General features: G+C 46.2%; 1 long non-coding RNA gene across 1 annotated transcript in view; it reads left to right on the top strand.

Annotated features, from left to right (window-relative positions):
- LOC140001318 (uncharacterized) overlaps positions 1 to 25,111 on the top strand; it is a 31,557-nt gene extending 6,446 nt beyond the window's left edge. The window contains exons 2-3 of the long non-coding RNA XR_011806432.1: positions 19,697 to 19,815; positions 22,025 to 25,111. This is a non-coding gene — a long non-coding RNA (uncharacterized lncRNA). The remainder of the gene's footprint in view (positions 1 to 19,696; positions 19,816 to 22,024) is intronic.
- Positions 25,112 to 27,352: the final 2,241 nt, after the last annotated feature.

The following is a 27,352-nucleotide window of genomic DNA, read 5'->3' on the forward strand; positions in this document are numbered from 1 at the left end:
AACCCTTTGGGCCCTGCCCGTTAGCCAATTGCTCACCCATCGTATGATGTTTTTATTTAGCTGTATGCTGGACATTTTGTCCAGTAGGATCCTATGGGAAACCGTGTCAAAAGCCTTGCTGAAGTCCAAAAAAATCACATCAGCTGGTTTCCCTTGGTCTACCATACGGGTGATCTTATCATAAAAGGAAATCAGGTTAGTTAGGCAGGACCTACCCTTCACAAACCCATGCTGGCTGGGACCAATGACTGCTTTGTCCCCCAGGTGCGCCTCAATACGTTCGAGAACCATCTTCTCCATGATTTTACCAGGCACTGATGTGAGACTGACAGGCCTGTAATTGCTGGGGTCTTCTTTCTGACCCTTCTTGAAAATCGGCACAACATTTGCCAGCTTCCAGTCTACCGGGACCTCTCCAGACTCCCAGGATCGTTGAAAAATAATTGAGAGAGGTTCCGCTTGGATTGGAAGGGACCTTAGAGATCACCTAACTCAAAGCCCCGTGTCATAGACAGGGATACCACCCACCAGCCCAGGTTGCCCAAAGTCCCATCCAGCCTGGCCTTGAACACCTCCAGGGGTGGGGCATCCACAATTTCTCTGGGCAACCTGTGCCAGAGCCTCACATCCCTCTGAATTTCCTCCTAACCTCTAACCTAAATCTCCCCTCTTATAGTTTAAGACCATTCCCCCTTGTCCTATTATTATTTAGCCACCTAGAGAGTCCTTCTCCATCCTTTCTATAAGGTACCTTTAAGTACTGAAAGGCCAAAATTAGGTGTCCCCAGAGCCTTCTCTTCTCCAGGCTGAACATCCCCAGCTCTCTCAGCCTTTCTTCTTAGAAGAGGTGCTCCAGCCCTCTGCTCATCCTCATGACCCTCCTCTGGACCCGCTCTAACAGGCCCACATCTTCCTCATGCTGGGGGCCCTTGCAGTGGTGGCTGGCCATTGCAGGCTCCAAGACGATGGCTTCCCATTGCATCTTCCTTGTCAAAGGCCGAGCTGCTTTAAAAAAGGAAAAAACAACCATGCAGCCCACAGGAAGCAGAAATAACCAACTACCTTTTCTCACTACACAACCACAGGATGTGGTTTTCTTTTTTCACATGGGACTTGCCACAGTTGTCTTTTCCACTGCCTCCCAGCGTGTGGGTGCGATCTCATGAAAATTTCTGTTAGCCCAGGATTTATCTCCATGGCTGAGTAGTACTGTTTCCCAACCGATGCCTTCACATTTGTTGCCTAAAAAGGGGGCTAATTCCTGCTGAATTGAGAGGTACATTTTAACCAGCTGTATTGTTGTTCTTGTTTTTTGTTTGTTTGTTTGTTTGTTTGTTTTGTTATTGTTTTAAACTCTGGCCCTTTATTATTGTTCTTTGTTTCTCACAGCTTCCCTAGTTGAGTTACATCTCCACAGCCAAGAAACTTTCAAAGTGAAGACATTGTCAATTCTTCCACATTTCTGGTGTAGAAAAGAAAATACCACATTCCTTCTCCGCTTCCTTTAATGGCTGTACCATCCTGTCTCCCCCCATGTTTACAAATTTTTCTTGCCTCCCAATTTCTTCTTTTGTTTCTCTATTTTCTCCTTTCAGATATTCTCTAACTCTCTAGTGGCAACTGTACATTAATCCAGACTTTGAACCATAGAATCACAGAATGCTTTTGGTTGGAAGGGACCTTAAAGATCACTCGGTTCCACACCACTGCCATGGGCAAGTACACTTCCCACCAGCCCAGGTTGCCCTAAGCCCCATCCAGCCTGGCCTTGAGCACCTCCACGGATGAGACATCCACAGTTTCTCTGGGAAACCTGTTCCACTGCCTCACCACCCTCATTGTAAATAATTTCTTCTTCATAACTAATATAAATCTCCCCTCCTTTAGTTTAAAGCCATTCCCCCTTGTCTTATCATTGCACCCCCTGACAAAAAATCCCACCCCAATGTTCCTGTAGGCCCCTTTAGGCACTATAAGGCCACTGTAAGGTCTCCCCGCAGCCTTTTCTTCTCCAGGCTGAACAACCCCAACTCCCTCAGCCTGTTTCGTAGGAGAGGTGCTCCAGCCCTCTGGTCATCCTCATGGCCTTCCTCTAGACTCACTCAAATATGTCCCTGTCCTTCTTGTGCTGGGGGCCCCAGAGCTGAATGCAGCACTCCAGGTGGGGTCTCACAAGAGCAGAGCAGAGGGGAAGAATCACCTCCTTCACCCTGCTGGCCACACTTCTTTTGATGCAGCTCAGGATATGGTTAGTTTCTGGGTTGCAGGCACACATTGCCTGCTCAAGTTGATTTTCTCATCAACCAACACCCCCAGGTCCTTCTCCTCAGGGCTGCTCTCAATCATTCTCTGCCCAGCCTTTGTTTGTGCTTGGGATTGCCCCAACCCAGACACAGGACCTTGCACTTGGCCTTGTTGAATCTCATGGGATTCACACAGGCCCAGGTCCCTCTGGATGGCATCCCTTCCCTCCAGTGTGTCTACTGCACCACTCAGCTTGGTGTTATCAGCAACTTGGTGAGGGTACACACATATCACCACCAAAGATGTTAAATAGTTTCAGTCCCAATATTGACCCCTGGGGAACACCACTCATCACTGCTGGACAGATGTCCAGGTGGAGATCAGAAAAAATCTGCAAGAAGAGAAAAATCAGAGATGAAGACCTCAATGCCCTGAGAATCATTCCTCTGGTCCTCAAAGGACATCACTGTGGAAATGGCAATGCTGATTGCAGTTCAGAGGAAAGTAGTAATTATATCCTGTGTTTTCATGCTAGCAGGTATCACAACGATGAAATGTAAGCTCGTTGATTCCTGCTACACTGATGGTGTGAGATACCATCTTATCTTTTATACACGTTAGTAAACATGGTTAAAAAACATTGTATCTTCAAAACATCCTTTCTGTCAGGTTATTATCCAGTTCCAGCAAAACCAAGAGCAAATCATGCTAACATGACCAGCTTACTAGGAGTCTTAAATCTTTCCTTTGGTGTAGCAGCTCATCCTTAGGGTGTATGAGCCAGCAGCAGATCTACTGACCTGCCAGGAGTGGATTTGATCTTTTTCTTTGATTAAGGATCTTCTAGCTACACTAAAATATATACATATGAAATAAAATAAATAAATATTGTACATACTTGTATCTACCCTGTGTGTTCTTTGCAATATGCTAATTGTGAGCATTTAATAGTATTCAGAAGTGTCTTAACTGGGCCACATAAGATCTAGAAAGTGACCATTTCTATAACTTTTTGAGAGATCCTGACAAATGTGTGTTAAGTACTGTCATGGGGAAAAATTGAAACCCCCTTTTCTCATTGCTTGGGGTATGTGTATGCCTGGTCAAAGGGACATCCCCAGCTAAAGGTTTAGACAAGATATCAGCTCTTCAATGGTTCTCATAGGTTTTCTAGATACAGCATCCTTACCTGGGTGTGAGCAACTCATGTCATCCACCTGGACTTGGGCAAAGCATTTGGTACTGTCCCACACAACATCCCTGTCTCTAAAGGGGAGAGACATGGGCTGGACAGACAGACCACACAGTGGGTAAGGAATTGGCAGGATGGTCTTATATAAAGCCCTGCAGTCAACAGCTCAGTGTCCAATATTCTGGGCTGCAAGTGCACCTGCAACAGAGATGCTGTTTGTCTGGCTGAGCCACAAACCCAGCTCATCTTCTCCTTCTCAGCTTTGCATTTCATTACTTTGACATTGGCTTTTGCATGCCATCCGCTACCCCAATGCAAGCTCTTTAAGATGAAACCCAGATCTTTTCCCTTTGGCCTTTTCTGCATCATCTATCACTGTGGACAACCCCATTTTCTTTCCTCTGCCTTGTAGTCTGGACTCTTTTCTCTCCTTCAGCCACACTAAATCTTGTCTCATTAAATCTTGTCATTTCTTCTTTAATATAATCAAGATCGGTCTTTTCATTGCTATCTTCAGTCTTAAAACCTGATTCATCTTCTGTTCTCATGGCAATAAATTCCTGCAAGAGATGGATAGCTGGAATGCCACTAGAATATTTCAATAAGGGAATAAATCCTGTTTGTCTGCATTCTTTGTTCAATCTCAATGATTTGTTGCTCCACTATAAACTGACTTCACTTCACGGACAAAGCAAATTCCAGGTGTAGGTCTGTTCTGCGTGCTGTTTATTGTCTGGCCAGTACCACTTTGGATCCGGGCTATTACTGACCAGAATTTCACATGGCATCTTGAACTTCCCTTGCTACTCCACTGCAGGTTCGTCTGATCTGTTTTACACTCTACAGTAATTATTTCATGCCACTCATTATAAGTGAACAAATTAATTCAGTTTATAAGTTCTGACTCTTCCCCTCTAAATACTTTCTCCAATGGACTGTTTTCAGCTTGTCTTCTTCTCTGAGCCACTAATGGGACATGCCTACACTGGATGTCATGGAGAGAAAGGTCTTCTTTAGTTACAGAAGATTTGGTGCTGGCCTCATTCAAACAGGAGAGATGGTAAATCCTCTGTGTGACTTTTTTCTTTGAATTCTTTTGTTTGCACTGCTTTCTTTCCTCTCTCTCTTTCTCATGTATTTTGTGCATTGCTAGTTTAAACCTTACTTATCTGACACTGTACTGCTCATGCTCGGAGCATGTGCAACCTGTTCATTAAAAGCCACCTGGAAGATGCACCAGTCATCACAAGCATCCTTACTTCTCAGTCACGTCAGTCACAAGCCAAGTCTTTAGAACCCTTCAGCTCTTAGGAACCCAAAGATACCTGAATATCGTACATTTACATGCATGTGATGTTATATTCTATAGGAAACTGGTAGGGATCTTTCTCTTTAGGTGGTTTAAGTCCTCCTCACTGCAAAGAAAATTCCTTTTTAGAAGTCCTGGGATGGATTTACTCTTTCGTACAGCTTGATCATGTGGGAAATTCCAGTGTCAACAAGGATGGAAGATGCATGCTCCTGCACATAGGCACACATAAATTATTTATATGTATGTGTATATGTATACACGTTTACCATTGCCAGAGGCATCCCCATCACATGTCAGCAACACAGGACCCGTGACACAAAGCTGAATGTACGTGATTCCTCCCAGCAGAGGTCAGTGGTAACTTAGTCACCAAAACTGCTCCGTGCCTACGGCTCAGTGTGCACACGCCATGGGGAAACGTGCACTGCGGAGGGTTAAGTCGGGCAAGTCTCTATATATAAGTAGGGAAATTTCATTGTGATTTCTCAGTTTAGGGTTATAGGTACGTTGCAGATCCAGTGCTGCATTGGCTTTTTCCTGAGAGGTGTATTGGACTTTTCATTTTGATAAACAACATTGGTGGCTCACAGCAGAATTACTTCTTCTTGTTCTTTCTCTCGTTTTCTTTTTCTTTTTCTTTTTCTTTTTTTCTTTTTCTTTTTCTTTTTCTTTTTTTCTTTTTCTTTTTCTTTTTCTTTTTCTTTTTCTTTTTCTTTTTCTTTTTCTTTTTCTTTTTCTTTTTCTTTTTCTTTTTCTTTTTCTTTTTCTTTTTCTTTTTCTTTCTTTTTCCTTTTTTCTGTTTCTGTTTTTGTTTCTTTGACTTTTTTCTTTTTGTTTCTGTTTTTGTTTCTTTTTTGTTTTGTTTTTCTTTTTGTTTCCCCTTCCCTTCCCTTCCCTTCCCTTCCCTTCCCTTCCCTTCCCTTCCCTTCCCTTCCCTTCCCTTCCCTTCCCTTCCCTTCCCTTCCCTTCCCTTCCCTTCCCTTCCCTTCCCTTCCCTTCCCTTCCCTTCCCTTCCCTTCCCTTTCCTTCCCTTCCCTTCCCTTCCCTTCCCTTCCCTTCCCTTCCCTTCCCTTCCCTTCCCTTCCCTTCCCTTCCCTTCCCTTCCCTTCCCTTCCCTTCCCTTCCCTTCCCTTCCCTTCCCTTCCTTCTTTTTCCTGTTTTGTTTTGTTTTATTTTTCACCTTTGAATCTTGTTGTAAATGATACTTTGGCCATTATTTTAAAATAAAGTTAAGAATTCTCGGAACAGTTTGTCTTGCCATTTACAGTGTATAATCTATTAAAAACTAATTCATTTCATGTTTTATTTTCTCTCTTGCTGAAAATGAGAACTATGTAAAAATACACTCCCTTTCATTGTTTTTCTCCTATTTTTATGCCTCACCCCCCTTCATGCTGCCAGTATGAAGCATATCTCAGATATAAGAGGCTACAGACCACGTTTAATAAATTGCACTGCAGAAAATAATTGTGTATTGTATTTTCCAGCACCTCTTCCTTTACTATAAAAAGCATTGCAAACTTTCTTTCATGATTGCTTTCAAGTCAGCCCAGCCTCCAGCTTTGCAACAGAAACAGCAAAGTACAGGTGAAGGGGAACAAACTTGTAATTAGTGCTCCACTTGCCTCCATTAATTTATTTCAGATTTACCAACCTTATGCTGCTTGATATATAGCAATGCCACTCTTGTAATTCACAGTTGCTCATCATTTAAACAGCAATAAAAGAGACACGGAGCATTTCATAGAGATGAATGACCTCCTAGAGACCTGCTGACCTAAGGCCAAGGCCCGATAACCCCGAATGACCATAAATTCCCAAACTACTTTGGCCACAGTTCATCATTGCTCTTGCAAGCTGAAAGGCATGGAATGAAATGCAAAATGTCTGTTGTTTCCTGACTGCCAGGTTTTGTGATGTGTATGCCCTAGGTTACCCTGGAAATGTTGGGAATTGCCAGGGAACTAACTTTCTTTGTCTTAGCTCCCCGTATTCCTTCTCTATATCCTATCTTCCCTTTTCTCCTAATTTAGAGAATAAATTGCAGTCCCCTGTAAGATTATTTCATCCACAGTGGCAACATAAGTCACATGTCTTGAAATGTGCCACGATCTTAATATTATAACCAAAGAGGCTGAAGTCTATACACATATGGGTTTTTCTTCTTTCCTTCCTGTGTATATTCATGTGGTGTCAGAGCTTCGATATATGAGCTGTCCTCCCTAAACTAGTGAGAAGGCCCAAGCCAGAGCATCCCAAGAAATATAACACTTCCTTGTAATGGAGATGTCAATAACTCAATGGCTTTGTTTTATCAGGAATAAATCATGGAAATTATCCCAGGTCACCATTAGGACAAGGGAGCAGCACAAGCCCAGGGCTGTATTGTGGCTTGTCCCCATGTTGATTTTGGTCCCCATCAGGTCTGATTGAAAAAGGTAGAAGATCCTACCTATTGGGGCTTACACCTGAAAATGTTTCTGTGCGTGGAAGGGCCAAGAGCCTTCCAGCAGAGGTTTCAGAGAAACTGATGAAAGAGCAAATTCCCAGCAACAAGCTCCCTCACCTGCTGTTTATCGCACACCTCCTCCCAGTTTCTGCTGGATCCAAGGAAGAAGCAGCGACAACCCAACGGAAAGAAGCTTCCAGCACTGCATGAAGGAGCTGGAGAGATGCTGGAACTGCAGGGAGGTGGCAAAAGGTGCAAAGTCCTGATGAGGGTATTTAATACCATTACATTTTAGTCATAATTTTGGAGGAAGTCAGCTTAAGAAATGATGGACACAGGAAGGTAGGGAAGACAGTGAAAAATGCTGCAAGAACAGACTATTTATTTATTTACTGTGATAATCAATTATTAGATATCAAGTGTTCTTGGAGTATCCCTTATTTTATTGCAACCAGACAAGCAAAAGTAAATGTGGCTCAAGCAGCAAGAAGAGATGTATCTTTAATATCTTCACAACAAGGTCTACTGAACTGTGGTGTCAACACCACATGAAGTAGTCAGTGGACAGAGACTTATTTAAATGTCCCTCCTTGGATATATTCATTTGCCAGACTTAGATCACTGAAGCTGCAGCTGGAAGATTTAACCAGATAATCCACCTGAGCATTAATGCAGAGATCTTCCCTCCAGTATTTGCTCACACAATATTTATCCTAATGACACAAATCCTGAGGAAAATACATCCCAAGTGATAGATCTTATCTTCAGGATACTCTTTTCTGTCACTCAGGCCACATTTTCATCTTCTTCACTGTTACAAGCTTGAATAAAATAAAAAATCAGTAAAAATATTTGAGAACCCAACAAATTTCAGTAACAATGGAAGAGCCTAGACTGCTGGACAGAGCCATCTCCTTTCCAAACTGTATGCTTCAAGGTGGTCCAGTGGCACCAAAGGGAAGATAAGACCACCAGCCGAATGGAGAAGAGGAACACTTCTCCAAAAAAGATGGGCTGAGAGAGTTGTGTTTTTTCAGCCAAAAGAAGAGAAGGCTCTGGGGAGACCTTACTGTGGCCTTCCAGTGCCTAAAGGGGGCCTTCAAGAAAGCTGGGGAGGGACTCTTTGTCAGGGAGTGGGGTGGTAGGACAAGGGGTAGCAATTTTAAACTAAAAGAGGATAGATTGAGATTAGATATAAGGAAGAGATTCTTCACTCAGAGGGTGGTGAGGCCCTGGCACAGGCTGCCCAGAGAAGCTGTGGCTGCCCCATCCCTGGAGGTGCTCAAGGCCAGGCTGGATGGGGCTTTGGGCAACCTGGGCTGGTGGGAGGTGTCCCTGCCCATGGCAGGGGGAAGGGAACTGGATGGTCTTTAAGGTCCCTTCCAACCCAAACCATTCTGTGACATACAAGCCTAAAAGTGGAAGAGTCTTCCTGGGGAAAGTTCAGCTGCTTTCAGCTGCAGTCACTAGGCTGTAAGAGCACTGAAAAGACTACTCGTTTATTCATGGACAATAACTTCATCTTAAAGCACTTAGGTTTCTTAGCTGCATGACTTATGTTAGAAAGCTGTTGCTGAACTCTCTTCCTGTCATTTAATACACCTGCTTGGAAAAGTACACCAGATGAAAGATTTCAGCAGAAGTCCTCTCCAAGTTATTCGTTTTGACTGTTTCTTAATATTTCAGAAGGTAAAGAGCAGCACCAAGACAAACTGCATTCTGTAAACTACTCAGCCAACAACAGTTTTCTTCATATAGTTCTCCTATCATAAACACACTGGCAGTACAGCATAAATCAGAGAGTGATATGTTGTCAAAAAAAACTAAAAATAGTGTTCCCTATTACTTAGAGTTTATTACAGTTGCAATTGTGCCCCATTTTGTTTGGCTTTTTTTTTTTTTTTCTTTTCAAATATTGTTATGGGGTTTTCTACTTGTGTGGATGGGTGAGTAGTTGGATGGATCAGTAGACAGATGTCTGGAGAGGAAATTTTATTCAGGCAAATGGGAATCAGCATGTGAACAAGTATATTCATGCCAGAATTGCTTTCTCATCTGTCATGGATAGAGATAGAAATAAATATAGGTATATATGCTGTTATTGGCAGAAATGAGAGAGAAAAGTGAAGGGAGTGTCTTTCAAAAAACTAAATGACTGATAGCATTTCTCCTCTGTTGGAGGGAAAACAGCTATTTAAAAACTGGGATCCACATGCCAGGGTAACATAATAGCCTTTATTGTGGGAAAAAAAAAAAAAAAAAAAAAAAAGAAAAAAGAAAAAGAAAAAAAAAAAGTATAAAGCCAAAACAACAAACAAACCCATGATGAAAACATTGTTAAATGCTTTGATTTTCCCTAGGTTTATTTTTCAGCACTTCTTGCTTTTTCCATGGTCTGTGTCCAAAGTGGTGGTTGTAAGTGCTTGCCCAGCAAACAAAATATACATGGGGATACAGATACATCTAAAGCCATATGTTTTGTGGTAAGGGAGTTTGGATTTGCCATGCTTAACCATCTCCTGACCTCAAATCTAGGGAAAGCAGGCTGGGGCTGGTCCCTACTGAAGCTGGGTACAGCCAGAGCATGTCTTAGGGGTGTGGGGTGGTGGGGGCTCTGCTGCTGCTGTGGGACAGCTGGTGGGGCTGGGTGTGCCTTGGGACTACAACCACAGCCACAGCAGCTTGGCCCCACCAGATCTTTGCTGCGGGGTTCACACCTTGATGGGATGCCCACCAGAGATGGCACTAGGGTTGATCCCGATGGAAAGACCTTGCATGAGGAGGAGCTGGTGATGCAAATAAGGATGTGCCTACGTATATGGGCTGTCTTCAGGGCTGTGCCATGCTGCACATCTCCCACAGCTTCAGGACATCTGGGTCATTGCATCACAGGAACCTGTGAGCAGCTCCTACAAGGTACCAGTGTTTGCACTATCCCTGTCACCTTGCCTTTATCTAACAGGGCAGCAACAAACACTCATGTGAACACCCTAGAAATGATGAACAGAGATGTTTTCCTGTAAGAAAATCCTCTAATACCTTGAAAAACAGATATGGGGTAAACCTTTCTGGAAGGGGCGTGCAGGCTGATGGGAGGCCAGTTTGATGCTGCGCAACGTGGGGTTCCCTTCATCTAAAGGGATGTTAGATTACCTTACATCTCCTCATGACTCATCTTTCTAGTAATCTCTCTTTCTTTACAGTATTAGGCATAATAAATAGCACTTTAAAAACAGGGCTGTGATGATTGCTTTGCCAGTGCTGCTAAGGCCTTGTCTCACTTTTTTTTCTTTTTTTTTTTTCTCATCTATTCCATAGGACATCCTTTCTAAATTTATTCATAGTTCACATCTGCTTCATCTCCATGGGATGCCTCCTCAAGGGTTGGAGCCAGAGAGCACATGATACCCAGCAGAAAACATGGGCTGCATTGGGAATTTCGGTCCAGGGTGCTATTCCCTTTCCTCTTTGTGATAAGCATGGTAATGATAACCAGGAAAACAGCTTGAGGATTTACAGAGGGAGGGGATGCAAACAGATCAAGAAGATCTGTGAATTTTAGAAAAATGTAAAATGAAAAAAAAATTCATCAAAAAATTGTGTTTTTTTTTAATTGTTTTTAACTCTTCAATGAATTTCTCTTAGTTTGAACCACAGCTTTATCCAGCCCCATTCCCCTATGGTAAGTCTCTGGCTGCAGGCATGCATCAGATGCAATAGTGAAACAGTCAGACCTCGTCTGGCTTTTTCTGCTATTTTTTATGTCATACCGTGTTGGATATATTCTGAGATCGCTGTCTTGGCTGCACCCAGTAAAGTCCGAGACCATCGACGCAGCTGGGGGTGATACCAGCACATCCACCTTAACTCCATCCCTTGAAATGTTCATGGATGCAGAATAGATAAGGATCGAAAACACATTTTGACTGTAGAGGTATACAATTGCATTATTCCCTCAGCTTCCATACACAGCCTGAGCACAGTGAGGAGCTCCTCAACATACAGATTTCATGAGCAGAGACCCAACAACAAAGAAACAACTACAAAGTACTAGTGCATTGGGCCCAACTCAAAGTGCAAATGTAGCAGCAACCGTAAAGCATTTTAAACAAGTTGTTCTGGCCTGGGGGGATTCACAGCTCGGCAAAACAGGCAAATGTACAAAATCTTCAGTAAATAAGGAGAAAAAGGAGGAATGAAAGGGCACACTGCAGCTCAGGACCAGCACTTTGCCTCCGTGCTCATATACTATGAAAACACCTATTCCTACCCTTTTTCTTATACTGGGGAATGCATTTTCACAGCAGCAAAACTGCCTGCACACTCACGAAGCCCAGAGTGATAGTGGGGTTCAATTTTTCTTAACCTGCCAAGAGTTTTTCCTCAAACCCAGGCAGAGGCCATCCTGGACAGATAAAAGAGCAGCTGCTGATGCAGTCTCTGTCCAAGCTCATGTCAAATCTGTTTCTTTTGATCGCAGGGTTTAAACACCGTGGGTACTAGAGCAAGCCAAGATCTGAGAATTGCTGCAATTATTCTTTTTTTTTTTTTTCTTTAACATCACATGAAGACCAGCAAGGAGACATTTTGGGTTTTGGGATCATTTGAAAAGCATACTGAGGCTAAGTGGCACAGTGTAATTATCGGTAACAATGCTGCTGGCTTTGGAGGGGGCTCTGTTGGGTTTTGGAGGATACATCCAACGCTGCACATTTATTAAAAACAAACAATAACAGCAAAAAAAGGAATCCCAGGACATCTTATTCTGCATACTGATCTTAAAATCATTCCTAAACAATACTCAGATTTGCTCACTGAGGTCTTGCACTTGCCTTGCGAGTGCATATTTCAGGTCTGTTGGGACAGCCCCATTCACAGCCTTCATGCTGGACTTGCCAGGTAAAGACATTTGGGGTCTCTGTTGTGTTACCCTGCTAAGCCTGGAGGTGCAGCCTGGTATGGCAGTCGTAATTCCTCTAGCTCTGCTGGAAAAACAACAACAACAACAACAAAACAGCTTCATAAAGCCAGCTGATGCCCACAGGGCTGAGGTTCCCAAGGTATTTGGTGCTGGGTGCAGTGCAGCACAGGAGCAGAGAGTGGGTGCTTTGCTCCAGGGAAAATAATAACACTAATTAATTTCATACAATCTTTTTGTGTCCAAGTGCCCCTTCTGTATATCTCATAGTGCTTTACAAATACAGGGAGACAACATCTAATAATTTCCCTGCCAGGAAAGGCCTTTTTATTCTTGTTTTACGAGCTGGGGCTCAATATGTTTGAGATGCCCCAATGAACCAGACCTACCTCTAGTTGCTGCCTCATCTGGCATCCCAAGCAAACGTCTCTGGCACTTTGGACATTGAAAATGGGACTGGATGTCTGTGCTCAAATACTGAGGCACTGATCTTTGGGCATCCTAAAAAGCAGAGCTCCTCAGACTGCTGCTCCCAAAGGAGGCAGGGGCTATGCTGGGGCACCAGGAGGTCTCCAACAGAGACAAATCTTCTCCCAAGCCATGGCAGCAAGGATATCACACCTGCCTCCCCAGGCAAGCTCACTTCATCTGCCTCCTTTGGACAGCAAAATTCAATTTTGTGCAGACGGCCACGAAGCCTGGAGCTAGCTCTGGAAGACGACCCTAGATGTACCATGTGAAGGAACAAGAGCTCACAGCAACCAGCAGCTTTCGCCTTCCATCTGCTCTGATTAAACATGTTTGTGACAAACTGGCGGCACGTTCCTCCAGGAGAAAAAAAAAAAAAAAAAAAAAGTCTAGAATTGAAATAAAACCAGAAATGACTTGTCAAAGCTGTTTGAGAAGTTTTGAAGCTGGGAGTTCAAAGCCCCATCTTTCTGAGGACGAAGTCCTTTTCCTCCCCAGTTTCTCCCCTCTCCCCTCTGTTACATTTTATGCGAGGGCGAAATTATCATGGGAAGTGAAACTGTCCTGTTCCTTTTCAAATAGACACAGGGTATGGTGATATTCTGATCTTTAAAGGAGTGCATTTTGATGGCAAGGCAGGCAGATCCTGCCAGAAAGGTACAAAAAGGGACAGCCATGCTGTCACTCTGCAAGAGCTCAGGCTTATGAAGAGGAACAGCGTTACCCACAGCAAACCCTCTGAACCTTAGGGACACCATATATGAGGCTCCAGGTAGGAAATGAGCATTATCGATTGTTTCTAAACCAGGCCTCCCCTGGGAGCGCTGCTCACCCGCTGCGATATCCCAGCCCCGATGTGGCACCAGCCCACGTCCACCCCAGGGGCTGCTGGATGCCACCGGGCTTCGTTATGAGCTCCAGGCCCCCCTTTGGTGATGGAAAGCTGCCTGGAAATTGCTAGTCAAGGTCTGTGCCACGGAGGAGAGGCTGCTCCTCCAGCTTTCCTCTGTGGTTTCCAGCAGCCTCTGGTTCTGAATGTCAAATCGGCGTGTTTCACATGAAAAGAGCTAACAAAGCCTTCACGAGGGCTGTTTGTTATTCAGCTGATTTTTACAAGATTTTCGGCTGCCCTTTTGAACAGATTAAGAAGCCCTCGGATGCTGGTACCTGAGGGACAGCCCGGAGGCTCAGCCTACATGCAAATCTGGGATGTTTGTAATTCAGGCTGTGTTGATTAGGTACAGTAAATAAGTATTGATTCTGACTAGATGGTTTATGTAACTAAGCAGCGCAGCAGGAATGAAACATTACAACTATTACAGCTGCATGTGCAAATTACAGAGCCCTCATTTATTGGAATAGTCGAAACGAACCGCTCCTGCTGTGCTGATTAGTTAAATAAGCCATCAAATCAGTGAACATAGCCATGTGCCACAGCACCGTACGATCTGGAATTATGTATTGGACTGTAACATTTGTGATTCATCCCAGCTAGTCATCTGTCTCACCAACTCAAGGCAAGGAGCGATTTTTCTTATCCAAAACACATAATGTGATATTTGCTCTCCCCAAATATTTAAATGCAGCGTTAGCCTATGGTGACTGGCAAGGGCTTCCACGTGTTTGTGAGCATGAGCTGTGCAGATATTAAACTTCATCAGAGAGCACACAGGAAAGATCTGTGAGCAGGAGCCACATCTAAATTCCATGCAGGATGGGCTGTGACCCTCATCAGAGCTGAGCGCCATCTACCAGCTCATTGGCAAAGCTGCTCATGTTCACCAGGTGTGGCTTGTCCCCTCGCCCAGCTGCTCCCCCAGGGGAGAATTACATTAACAACACAATATTTATATATATATATATATTTTTTTCTCTTTTATTTCTTTTATTTTTTTCTTTTTCTTTCTTTTTTTTTTTTTTTTTCCAAAGGGTTTACTTTCATCATTTTTTTCAGCTTTAGTGTTTACACCTACATGGTGGCACATTAGAAAAATTCAGGAGTGCAATTGGCACACAGGGGAATGATGACTTATTATTCTTATTTTTGTTGTTGTTGTTCTTATTTGCCTATTAAATGCAATAGGCTAGCTGTGGCCTACAGCCAAGCTGCTTCTGCTTTTTGGAAGCTGCATGAGGGCCAGGGGTGCTCTCATCCCACTCTTGTTTAACACTTTTTCCTATGTGTCAACAGAGATCATTGGAAGTCCTGCTTGGATGGACCTTTGGCCTGCTATGGCTGTCTTCATTTTCTTATCTCTTGGACTATCCCCTCTTAAATCAGTCCTCCACCTCTCACAAAATGTCCAAATAAGAAAATGTGGAAAGATACAGGGTGCTGTAGAGCTTTGAGTGGTCTTTTAGGGTGAAGCTGTGCTGAGGACTGTGGGCTACTTGAGGAACCAGGAATGAATGTGAGTTGATATTCTAGGGAAAGTTGATGTAAAAGAAAAAAAAAAAAAAAAGAAGAAAAAGAAAGAGAGAGACCTCAAGGGCTGTGCAGCAGTCCTAAGAGATGCTATGGGGTTTTATGGGGTTTGGGTGGAAGTCTGGTGCACCGAAGGCTTCCAGGTGTGCTGCAGTAGGGTCTCAGCACTGTAGGTTTTTCAGCACTGACTTAGCTGTTTACATTAAAGTCTAGAAAAACTCCCATCAATGGGCTGCCCAGGGAAGTGGTTGAGTTACCGTCCCTGGAGGTCTTTAAAAGATGTTTAGATGTAGAGCTGAGTGATATGGTTTAATGGAGGACTGGTTAGTGTTAGGTCAGAGGTTGGACTCGGTGATCTTGGAGGTCTCTTCCAACCTAAGTGATTCTTTGATTCTGTGATCTACACGGAGGTGGCTCACCCTCAGGAGATTTCTCTTCCTCTTCATTTGCAGTCCTTGCAGGGTGTATGTGAAGAAGGGGTGGCGATGCAGAGCTGAGTAGCACCACACAGTCAGCCCCAACAGTGAAACCACGAGGCACCCTTTAATGGGTCTGATTTTGCAAAATCTGCCCAGACCTATGGCTGAAGCCTTGCAGAGGTGTGATGTGGGCTGAATATCAAGTGGAGCCGAGTTTTGTAATGTTTTACAGTGACTGGTGAGATAGATGGCCTGGAAAATGGGATTTGGCACCACTGCCTGTGATGGATGAGCGTGCTGCCACGGTGTGCAGGTATCAGGACACCAATTGGCTGGGATGGGTCCTGGCTGGGGTTTGCTCCTTCCTTACACTGATATACCTCCAAATGTCAAAATCACCTCCTGACTGTGCTTGGGTGTTTTCCCTCTTACTTTCTATAATCATCCTCCTCGGTATCTCCCAGTGGCCTGGGGAAGGGGATGGTCTGCACCCACACCGAGTCTGTGGGTGGCTCTGAACCTGGTTGGGGGGATGCGCTTCCCAGCCCCAGTGCTTCGTCACATCAGTAATGCTGTGCTTGCTGTGCAAAATCAGAGTTCAGGTTTTGCAAGGCAAATCACTCCCATCCTAATTGGAAGTCCAGATTACCACAGTGTAGGTGAAGCTTTGCTTCTGAGAGTCCCTGGGCAATTCTCGCTTTTGCCTCCCGATCCAAGGAAACAAATTAATGCAGCGCTACCATGGGTCTGCATCTTGGAGCTGATGATGATGTTTTGCACTGCCAGAAGCAGAAACAGCATCACACTCTTGGTCAAACTTCATGGACTATGTCTGAGTAATTGTATTTATTTAGCTTCCTCTCAGATAAAACGCTCGTACAATGCTTTGAAACAACACTCCAGTGCAAATACCAACTCTTGGATTAAAAAACAGAAGAACAAATAAAATGACAGAAGAGACCAAGATGGGCGGAAGGGCTTGTAAAGGGCTCAGCACTTTTCTCCTTGGTAGATGTTGAAATGACAGTGAATTTCTGTTGTTTGCCCGCAGTTCACCTGAGGAACTTGAAAATGCACACGAAAATCCTAAAATGACACATTTTGCAGTACCCTTCAGGGTGAGCTTTGACATGACCCCATCTGTACAAGGAAGCTGTTACAGGAGCACGGAAAGTTGGAAGCAGACAGGCCATCATAATTAACGTGTAATTATTGCAATAAGTAAATAAATGTTACAAAAAAAAAAAAAAGTTAAAAGTTTTCAACCTAAAAACATCCTTCATTTCCTTTTGGCTGCCAAAGTATATTACAATCAGGAAAATAAGGATGTAAAGGGGGAAAGCCAAACTGGACCCTACGGAGAGCTCCCTCTCCTTGGGATGCTCTGTCGAGGCAACCGCAGAGCCTGTTTGAGCTGAACCAAAGCCAACATTTCCCAGAAAGCATACACAAGGGTCCAGTCATATTTGCTTCTAGGAAAAAATAATAATAAAAAAGAGTGGTTTTAGGAGTGAACTCTTCACTGCAGCTAAAAGTAGAGGCAGCAGCTTGCTGAGGGGGGTTACACGAGGGCAGAGGTGCTGAGCTGGGCCAGGAGAGGCGAGGAAGACCCTTACAGCGCTCCCTGTTTTGGGGAGATTTGCACTGAACTGCTTCTTGTGCCTAGGCTGCTTCCCACTTGGGGGAGCACAGAGGGAAGACGTGACTCAGCTGCCCTCCTGTCACACGTCAGGACATCCATGTTATCCCCCAAGGATGGCCCTAGGGGACAGTAGTTTCAGAAATACATCCAGAGCAAACCCCAGCAACCTGCTTACAACTCGATGCACACCCACCCAGTACTGTGGTTCCTGCTCAGCTCTGCCAAAACATGCCACAGAGTCTCTGGGTGATGTCTACAAGAAAAGGGAGCATGAGGCTGTGGCACAGCCAGGGATGTGATGCGAGAGGAAAAGGGAAAGGAAAGGGGGCTCTAGAAACATTAAACTCTGGTCCCTCTGTCCTGTTGTAACAGCGTGTTACAAGACACTGCATTTAACCCCCACAAAAAGAAAAGGAAATAAAAAACTGAGCCTAATGTAAGTGCATGAATTCCTCCAGAGGAGGGTGATGATCATTTTAGCTTTACTAGCATTGGAGTCGCTTGCTGGCTCTATTTAGAAAGTGGTGGGGGGTTCCCTTCCCTCCTTCGCTATTCATATTACCTGAGCATTTCCCACAGAGCAGACGCAGCTTTGCAATTTCATTTTACTTTTCATTTTTCTCCCTCGGCCCACTGGGAAATCACTGCAGAGTGCACACGGCTGCCCACGTGCACATCCCAGAGCAGATCGTGGCAGAGGGTCGGTGCCAGCCCTGCCTCGGTGCTGGGGACACGAGCATCACAGCACCCAGGGCACTGCATCCCCTAATGAACCTGGGCACAGGGGTTTGCACCAGAGGCTCTGCCTTCCCCCGAAACAAAAAGGCTCAGAAGCAAATTAAATTTTAAGCCAGGATGTGCTGACCTAAGACCTCAAGATGTGTCCAGACCTCTGTGCCTTTTGGGGGAGTTCTGTGGGTCATCCTCCCCAAAGAGAAGGAGGAACAGTGTCTCTTGGCTTCACAGGCCAGCTGTGATATCCAGAAAGAGCAGCTCATCCTGGATCGTGGCATCACTCGCAGGACCATCCATCCTGCAACACGTTTTCACCTGCCCTGAGCATGGCAGTGCAGCCCAGCTTGGCCACAGCACCATAAATCCCTGGTTCTGATGGCCTGCCTACAGCATGGCTCTGGGGAGATGAGAAGAAGGATTTTTGGGTTGCTGTGGGATCCTCTGAACGTTGGAGAGGGTCTGGAGAGCCAGCAGGTAGAAGGGCAGTGAGGGCACTATCAGCAGGTCCACATCCAGCCAGGTCCCTCAGGTATTTCTCCACAGTATTTTTGGACATTACCAACATTTTTGGTGGAGCACACAGTGTCCGTGTTTTCCAGCCTGATGCCGTGCACACAGCTGCAAGCAAGTCTGGTTTTGCACAGCTCCATATGGACACCAAAGCCCCAACAGCCAGTGCTGGCAGCTCCTGACAACACCTCACACTCCAGATCCATATCTGCTGCCTTTTATTGACTCTTCCAGCACTGTTTATGGGGCCCAAGGAACAATAACCAGAAATTGTCTGTGAGCAGACATCAGCATGTGGACCTATGAAGAAAAACATTAAAAACAGAGGCCAAAAATAACAAGTCCTGGACATTTCTCCCAGAATGTAGGAAGGAGCCAGATCTGTTTGGAGGCTCGTGGAAATTCGCGGTGGAAACACGCAGCTGGCAGAGGTGGCCTTGCTGCAGGCAGCATTGGGTGGAACAGGGTCCCAGAGCCACCAGCACGCGTGAGGTGACTCCTCTGGTGAGGAAGGTCTGTGTGACACATGGGCAGCAGGTAACTGGGCTCAAACACTGGGGTTGCAGCCTACAAAGGGACTTAAAGTGATGAGGGTGGGCAGGGAGAAAGAGGCAGGAGATATCCTTATTGGGGGATGACTGGATCCCCATCCCCTGGGCTGTCACCCACCAAGGCTGAGAAGCCTTGAGGAAGGAAATGAATGCAATTTTCATTCTTACCTTGGCTAGAGGGGCATTTCAGTCTTCCACCTTGCTATTTACAACCTACTTCTTGGTTGGGAGCACAGCAATGTCAACTTCAGTATATGTACTTTGGGGGACTTCAGGCAAAAGTCTGACCCTGGTACTGTGGGGACCCAAAAAGGTACATGGAGAGAAGCCAAAGCTGCATGCTTGTCATGGCTCCAGGGGTTTCTGTGACCATTGAACAGTCTGGGTGAAGGACATGTGCGTGAGTGGAGGAGGACAAAGCTGATGGTTTCTCCAGGGACAGCATTTTCTAACTGCTGGCAGCCATCGTGCTGGGCAAGAAGACTTCGGGGTGTGTTATCCCCAGCCTGCACGAGTGCCCTGTGGCAGCAGGAGAGCACATCGGGCTTCCCTTGGTACCTCCAGGTGGCTCTTGAACCATGGTGGACAGGGCACCCGTTCCAGCTGCTGGGTACTGAGGTGGCTCTTGAAAACAAAGTTAGCCCAAGTGAACCACTTTGTGGAACCACAGTCCTTGCTCCAGTGGCATCTGTGCCCTTGCATTTAGGTACCACATTCAGGTTCAAAACCACGTACCTTTGCTGCTCTGATTTTTCTTATTTATAATTAATTATAATTGCAAGTGGATGTCTAGTTAATTACTCTCATTACATGAGTGCCTTTTTCCCACAGACTGCAGGACATCTACTGAGTTGCCCTCTCCCCATTCCTGCCTGCATGAAGTGATGAGATTTTCCCTCCACGCACTTTCCAGGATTTCACTGGCTTCTGGCACATGGTTTATTCTCAAGGCAAGTCTTCTTTAGGACCATGCTGCCTTTAAGTGAGTAACTGTTACCAAAACTTTCCTTCTCCCCTTTGGTGGAAGCTGATTGCAATGCAGGGCACCCTGACTTTCAAATAATAAGGTAACTTGCATCATCACCTAATCAGTTGCCTTAGTAACAGATTTCCTAAATTTCCCTGTTGCATTTGCATGTTCATAAGTATGAAAATAAGAAATTGAAGAAGGGAAGAAAACAAAAGAAAACCCAAAGCTTTGTAGGATCTGCTCTGCGAGCATATGGCACCCGTAACAGCATTTGTTGATCAGCCTGGGCGTTGTTTGCTTACCTTTATTATTTCAGTGGCCCCCTCAGTGACACAGCAGCAGTCGTTGTGGGCTGAATGTGTGGGGGCAAGCCTGGAAAATTACTGGCATCCTCCCTGCAGGGGTTGGTGGCACAGAGAGAAATAGATCAGGGACAAATCTTTGTGTTGATAACTGTCGGGAGAGAGCTAAGGCAGGGCTGGAAACCCAACAGATACCAAATGAAATACAAGTTTAGAGCTTTGAGAAAGTTTGGGGTAAGTTAATCACACGCAGGATGTGGGAATGCTGCTTATTCAATGATGTTGAGCAGAGGTAATTTCCCTGAAATTTGCAGCAAACTTTCCAGGTCACCTCCCTGGCCAGCCCAGACGCAGCTGGCCCCTCTTGTGCCATCAGAGGAGGCTCTGGGGGTGATGCTGCTTTTTTTTCAAGGGATTTTCCCCCAGCAGATCCACTGCAACCTGGTAAATAGCAGCCTCAGATCTACCACTGAGCCTCAACAAGCAGCTTCAGCACTGGGTGCGCACAGCACCAGCATCCTGACCATCCATGGCCATCCTGTCATGGGGAGGGGGCGGCAGGCTTCATCCTGACCTGGTCACCCACAAATCCTGCTGGGAAAACCCAGCAGACAGCTGGCCAGAGTGATTTGGCTGCTGTACCAGGAGTCGTGTTTTCAATTTCCATGTTCAGCCTCAGATTGAGTAATGTGCATGTGAAAATTAAAGCCCGTCTCGCTAAAAGGTGAATGTTGAATACAATGAATTAAGAAAACACGGTATATGGAGAGCGCTGTAATTATACAATCAGGGAATATCATGTACACTGTGCAGCACCGTGATTCATGTTGTTGCAAGTAAATAACAGGAGATTAAAAAGTGTTCTTGGGTTCTCATCTGTAACGTAGCCCAGTTTAAGGTTATACTTATCAAAATTATCAGTGGAAAAATACTGTCTTTCAGAGCTGAGTCACAGGCGGCTGTACTGAGTCAGAGAGGAGGGTCCTGCTGAGCACTGAGACCAAGAGCAAAGTTCTGGGTATTCCCAGGGACTTCCAGGGATGAAAATGTGGGGGAAAGCATTACCGGGTCTTTCAGATGCACAGGCTCGCTGTGTCCAGCTGGGAGGCACCACCGCGTGACTGGTGTTCCTGCAAACATTAAAAGCATTCACCTCTTGCTCTCTACCATCAACAGGAGGCGAGATTATCCCCATTTTACAGATCACTTGCTTGAGAAGCAATTTGTCAAGGGAATGTTGCAAGAGAAAAGAGCCAGGCGGGGCAAATCCCCGGCCCCCTGCTCGGGGTGGCACCACGCGATGCCTTTGGCATGGTCCCCTGGGCTTGAGAGCGCAGCCCCATCTCTCACAGCACTGCTAATCCAACGCGATTCTCTTTTTACACCAGGCAGGAGAGAGTTTTCTGTGTGCTGTGGTGTTAAGAGAGGCTGCAGCAAACACTCAGTGTCAAGTAGCAGGAGCCGTCAGCCCCCGGAGTTGCTTTGGTAACTCGGGCTTGTGCGCGGGGAAGGCGCGTTGCAAAAGGGCAGGGGTGGGAGGCAGAGCCCTGAACCTGCTCACCTGCTTCAGCTCCCATCGCTGGAAATTGGAAGAGCTCATTTCGGTGATACAGCCACAGACTTGCCGTGTAAAAAAGGCAAAGTGCAGAGGTAGGAAGCCTTGGTGGTATGGGACAGGATTTCCCTGTGTATGAAGCTGGAGGAGAAGGATGCTGTGTGTGCGGTGATTAATTTCTGAAATAAGGCCAGGAATAGATCCGAGTGTAAACAAAGGGAATATTAGTACTGGATGTTTAAAGAACTAAATGTTCATATGAATTTTCACAGCTAATTTGAGATGGAAAAAAGAAAAAAAAAACAGATCCCTGTTGTCTTCCATTACAACAGGGCACGCCATTGAGCAGGGGAGGCAGGGAGCTGGCACACAGGTGGGCTGCTGATCTCTGGAGCACCTGCAAGAAGCCTGACGAGGAGCAGTACCAGCAGGAATGCAAGTACAACTGAGCTCTTTGAAGAAATATTTACAGGGATTAGAGACCACCGTGCATGCTGTGGCACCATCCCTGTGGTCACTGCAGGGTGGCATTGCCCCACAGCAGCCATGCAGTAGGGCAGACATGGTGAAAGAGGACCTGTTTCCAGGGCTGCCAACATGCAGATTTAGACATCTGGTTAAGAGTTTTCTTACTGCCAGAGGTGCTGGCTGCCCACCAATACCCATCAGGCCATTTAATAGCACCTTAAATAAATCCAAACCCTTGTACAGATGCATGGTGCTTAGTGGCACTGCTGGGCCACTGAAGTGATCTCCCTCAGCTGCAAAGCTGGCCGTGGATCGCTGGATCCCTGCCCACCTGGGCTGAGGTCTACTGGAGGTGAACAAGAAATTCAGGGGGGTTTTGAGCAGGTCCCATCATTGCTCTTGCCAACACGAGGTGCAAATATTAAGCCAGCGAGGTGAGATGGCAGAGATGGTGCCCTTCCAGCCAGCAGGTCTGGGGCCAGGCAAGTGGGGAGGAGGGGACAAAAGCATTTTTGGTTCCTTCCAGATCTGTAGGAGGAAGCTCCCCAGTGCCACTGGCTTTGTGATCAAACAGGGATGGGGGATGCAGCCCCAGCTGTACTGGTAGAGGTGCACGGCTGGGAGCACATGGCCAGAGAGCAGAGTGGTGTGCTCCGAGGAAAACCTCCCTGCCTTCCCCCTTGCTCCCTGCTCCCACCCTCACCTACCTGTGGGATTGTGCAGGTATCAGGTATGAAGCCCAGTAAGGCTCCTGGTATTATACTGGAATCCAGGTGAGCTAATGGCATGGCACAGAGGTCAGTAGAGGTGGCTTTTAATTCAGGTTTTGCCTTCAGACACTTCTCAAAGTCTTGCTCCAGCTCTCTCCGTTGATAAGAAAGGACTCGGGGCCAGCCAGCGCTGCCAAGTGAGCTCTGAAAGACGTCGTTATTTGGCTGCCGCCGACCCGAGGCTCTGCTCCAGCTCTGTATTATCTCACCACAACCCAGTCATGCATCTGAGGAAAATCCTACTCACCAGAAACCCACCAAATAATGCACTGAAAACATAAAAGTGTTTGTGCTTCATGCTATTGCACAGTTTGGGAAAAATCTTTTTCTTTTTTTTGGACTCAAAGCAATTCATAGTTGCTACATTAAATCTGAAAATGAAACAAGAGCTTGGTTACTGAAGTCATTTCCAAAGCCTTTTATTGTTTCATATGCAACAAAGAGATTACCGTAAAACCAATGCTAATGTGGAAGCAAAACCAGAAAGGAATGTCTCCCTCTCAGTTGTTGAGGAATGGCAGGGGTGAATGGGCTGTTTGGAGGTGTCCCACACCTTCACCATCACCCAGATGTGGTTGTTTTGGGGAAGAGACACTGGGAAGCGTCATAAGTGACATATGCTCCTTGCTAGACCCCAGTAAGCCAAAGTGATTTCTGGACAATCATCCCCTGCCCCACTCCCCCCAGGCCCATCACCAGAGCCATCAGCAGTGGCCATCAGAGCCATCAAAGGGCCATCTCCACCCACAAAGGGAGCCCAGAGGCACCACAGCAGCTGGGGGAGCCCCAGGAACCCCTGGGAGACACCAACCCTAAAACAGCCCCCCGAGGTGAGCCTCATCCCCATGGGCTAGGTGAAGGATGCCCATCATCAGCAGGCCATGGGAGAAGCTCTCTGTGTCACCCCAGGCCATGGGGCACGCTGTGGGGTGCAGGGGAAGGCATTTGGGGACTGCATGACACTTATTTTGGGGTATTTGTGGGAAGAATCAAAGGTGGGGATAGTAGGATCAAGGTCACCTGGGGAGGAACAAGCATGGGAAAATAGATGGATAAGGGGATAAAAGGGTCTGTGTGCACACAAACCAGGGCTGGTCACTATGTTTGTCTGGCCATTCCCTGCCCTGATCAGGACGAACTGTCCTATTTCTTCATTAAAAGCCATTTTTAATTATTCTCCCAGTTGATGGACCCTGTTCATGGTCCATGGATGGGTGTGCGGGGTCTGAGTGCAGCAGCTGGAGCAGGATTAGGGGCAGAGGGACGTGTCCCTGGGGTGCCACCATGGGAGGGACCCAAGCATGCAGGTCAGTGGGCAGGCTCGGACACAGGGAAACTGCAAAACAGCTTCTCAATTCCACGCCACCCAGACATGAAGGGACTCTTGAGCAAAGGGTCCTTCCACTTTCCCCTGACTTTCCAGTGCTTTCTCCTCATTTTTATTACCTAAAATAAAACTCCTCTTGGGGAGGAAAATAGTGCATGTACTATGGCTCATAAACCAGGCCTCCTGTGCTGTTCTGAGCCGTGATTAAAGCTGGGCTGGGTATTTTATTCATAACAAGCACGTCAGGCTTGCTTTTTCTGCGGTGTTTGTGCTGCTCCCTCCTGAGGCCCTCCCCTCGCAGGGAACTGATGTCGGTAATGATTCCCTCCCTGCAGGAGCAGAGTTCACAGCTGGAATAAACACGCGATTTAGCCAAGGGTGAATTCATGGCTGCAATTCGTATTCTGACACGGGGGAAGCCTTTTGCTCATGGACGAACAGATCGCATGGCTGCAATTGAAATTTAGGCAACAAAATGCTGTGCATGGTATTTGAGAGCAGGATCCTGATAGAAGTGGAGAAAACCTTGAAAATGAGGAGAGGGGCTCCTTCAGCAGCTGCCAGTCACTGGAGGGGTGTCTTGGGAGCACCTGGGTGGGATTACATCCTTTGTAGCTGCAAAATACTGTGTGTGATGCGGTGCGGAGAGACCTGGGAGGGAAGGAAATGCCCTGCAGGAAAGGAAATGTATCTGTGTCCTGATCATTCAGCTCACAGGTAAGGCAGCCTTGGAAGCGTTCAGAGCTGTGAGACCGTGGCACGGAGCAGGTTCATGCTTGCAAAGCAGAATTTCTCATTCCTGTTACAGGCTGGGCAGCCCCAGCAGACGAACCTAAGTACGCGTTTCTATTCCTGGCCAGGTTGCAGCGTTTGCCTGCGTGCTCCAGCGCTGCCTCGGCAGTGTGGGAAGGTGGCCAAGGGATCAAACCGTGAAATCTGAGGTTGGGACTGATCACTCAGTGCTCCAGGGCTGGTCCCCAAAGACCTTGCTGTCCTTTCATGCATGGGTAGGAGTGCGGTATACATACGGAAACGCACAGCTCCGGTAGCCACATCAAACCCACGTCTGAAGCAGCTCACATCAGGAGGCAGCTAACTGGCAAAATGCCGACAAAATCCTTCACTGGGAGAGCTACCTAGGATTATGAATGCAGATGATGCTCGCTGAGCTGCAGAGCTGGGGTTTGCAGAGTTGGTTTTCCACAGAAACGTCCCCTTACCATTGTGTGGCAATACCCCAGCCACCCCATGTCTTTTGGGACATTCTCCTGCAGGTGAGAGCACTTTCTGCTTCAGGTTTCATGTTTCCCATGTCCCCAGGAACATCTCCATGGTGTGTGTAGGATCGCTCACCAGACTGGGCTGAAAGAGGCCAGAAAGTTTTGGGAGGAGGGACAACGAGCAGGCAGGCGGCCTCATCACATCAGCCTTGTTTCTTCAGCAAAGCAAGCTAAAAATAATAACAGCAGAATTACAGACGTTTGAGAAGCTGAAAATAAGGAACAAATGTCATGTGAATCACAGGGCCTCAAAGGATGTCTGGGCTATCTCAGGCAACCACATTATTTTATTCCTTCCATGCACTGTCCTCGAGGGTGGTTTGCTCTTTCACACCACCTCCTCAGTGGAAAGCCTGAGTTATTCTTTGTTCACCTGGTCACCAAACACCTCCTCCTAACTTCCAGCCTTGGCTTGTGTTATTTCTTAGATGACTACACTGAAACCAGAATTGAGACAGAGAGCAATGAACTTTAAGTTAAAAGCAAAAGTATGAAGTCAGGAAAAAATATGCCAGACAGAGAAGAGCTGAGACTGAAGTGTGGGAAATGCCTGATGGTCTACCTGTGTGAGTGATGCTCCTCGTGTTTGTGTAACACCTCTTGAGTCATGAGCTGAGAAAATCATGGCTGGACTCTCAATTACCCTTTTTGAACAACAGGGCTGATGTGTTAGTGCTGCATAATGGTCCTGATATCACTGTCCAGAGGAGGAATCCCCAGAATAAGACCACATGCTGTGAGAAGATGCCTACTGCTGCATTTCAGATGTTCACACAGTAAGAGGAGCTCACAAGCTGCACCAGGCAGTGTTTTGGTGTGCATCAAGTAAGGCACCTTTGGGCCACATGGACCTTGCTGTCCCCTTTCAGCTCAGCAGCAGCTTGCTTTGTAGCAGCCCCCAGGGTCAGCATCAGGCTGAAGTAGCTTCTGTAGAGGCTGCTTTGAAAACACAAATAAAAATAAAGTCTGTAGTGGGAAATGCTCAGCAGTTAGCATGTCAGGACACTACAAATGGATGATGTATATACCAAGGAGATGGTATAGGAACAGGAGCAGAGGGATAAATTTACTCTATTTAAAGCATCTGGAGGTTGGATGTCTGAGCTGGTCACCATAAATTCAACTTATAATCAATGAGGCGAAATACATCCCTCCGGAGTACAGCCTTAAGGTATGACATACAACATGTCACATTAAACACTCTCCAGACAGACCTGTTGATACCAGCCAGCTCTAAAAGGAGCCCAGGATGCCAGGCATCAGACTCTCGGCTGCCTGAATTGGGTGTGATGAATCACATCTGAGAAGCCAGACGTGTTAGTGGAGGGCACAGTGTGGTGGTCTCAGCCCTTTGCGATTTGGGGTGCATCACTTTTTAAACAAATGCATGAACAAAGGACCTCCTGGTCCCATGACAAATTCCTGGTCTGGTGTTTAGGCCTGATGAGTAGGTGCTCTATTAGTCAAGGACTTTCCCAGGGTGGAGCAGATCCACCTGAGCAGATGAACAGAAGAGGATGTGCCATGAAGGACAACATGGTGGGTGAAGCATCTTGAACTCATGCCCACATCAGTAATAAAGGACCTGCCACCTTTATATATGGCAGTGGACACAAAACCAGATTTGTCCAAAGTCTGAAATTTTGACCTAAATTCTCTTCTAGTTAATAAAGTATTCAGGACTGAAGAACAAATCCCTCCCAAACCCACAATGAATATTTGCAGTCAGGAAGCTGCCAAGAATTTCCACACGTTTTCCAGAAATCAGTGGTCCCCATCAGAAACAAAGACACACTATTTTGTTTCGACATCTCC

This window comes from Anas platyrhynchos, chromosome 1 (assembly GCF_047663525.1).
Source record: "Anas platyrhynchos isolate ZD024472 breed Pekin duck chromosome 1, IASCAAS_PekinDuck_T2T, whole genome shotgun sequence".
Lineage (NCBI taxonomy): Eukaryota > Metazoa > Chordata > Aves > Anseriformes > Anatidae > Anas > Anas platyrhynchos.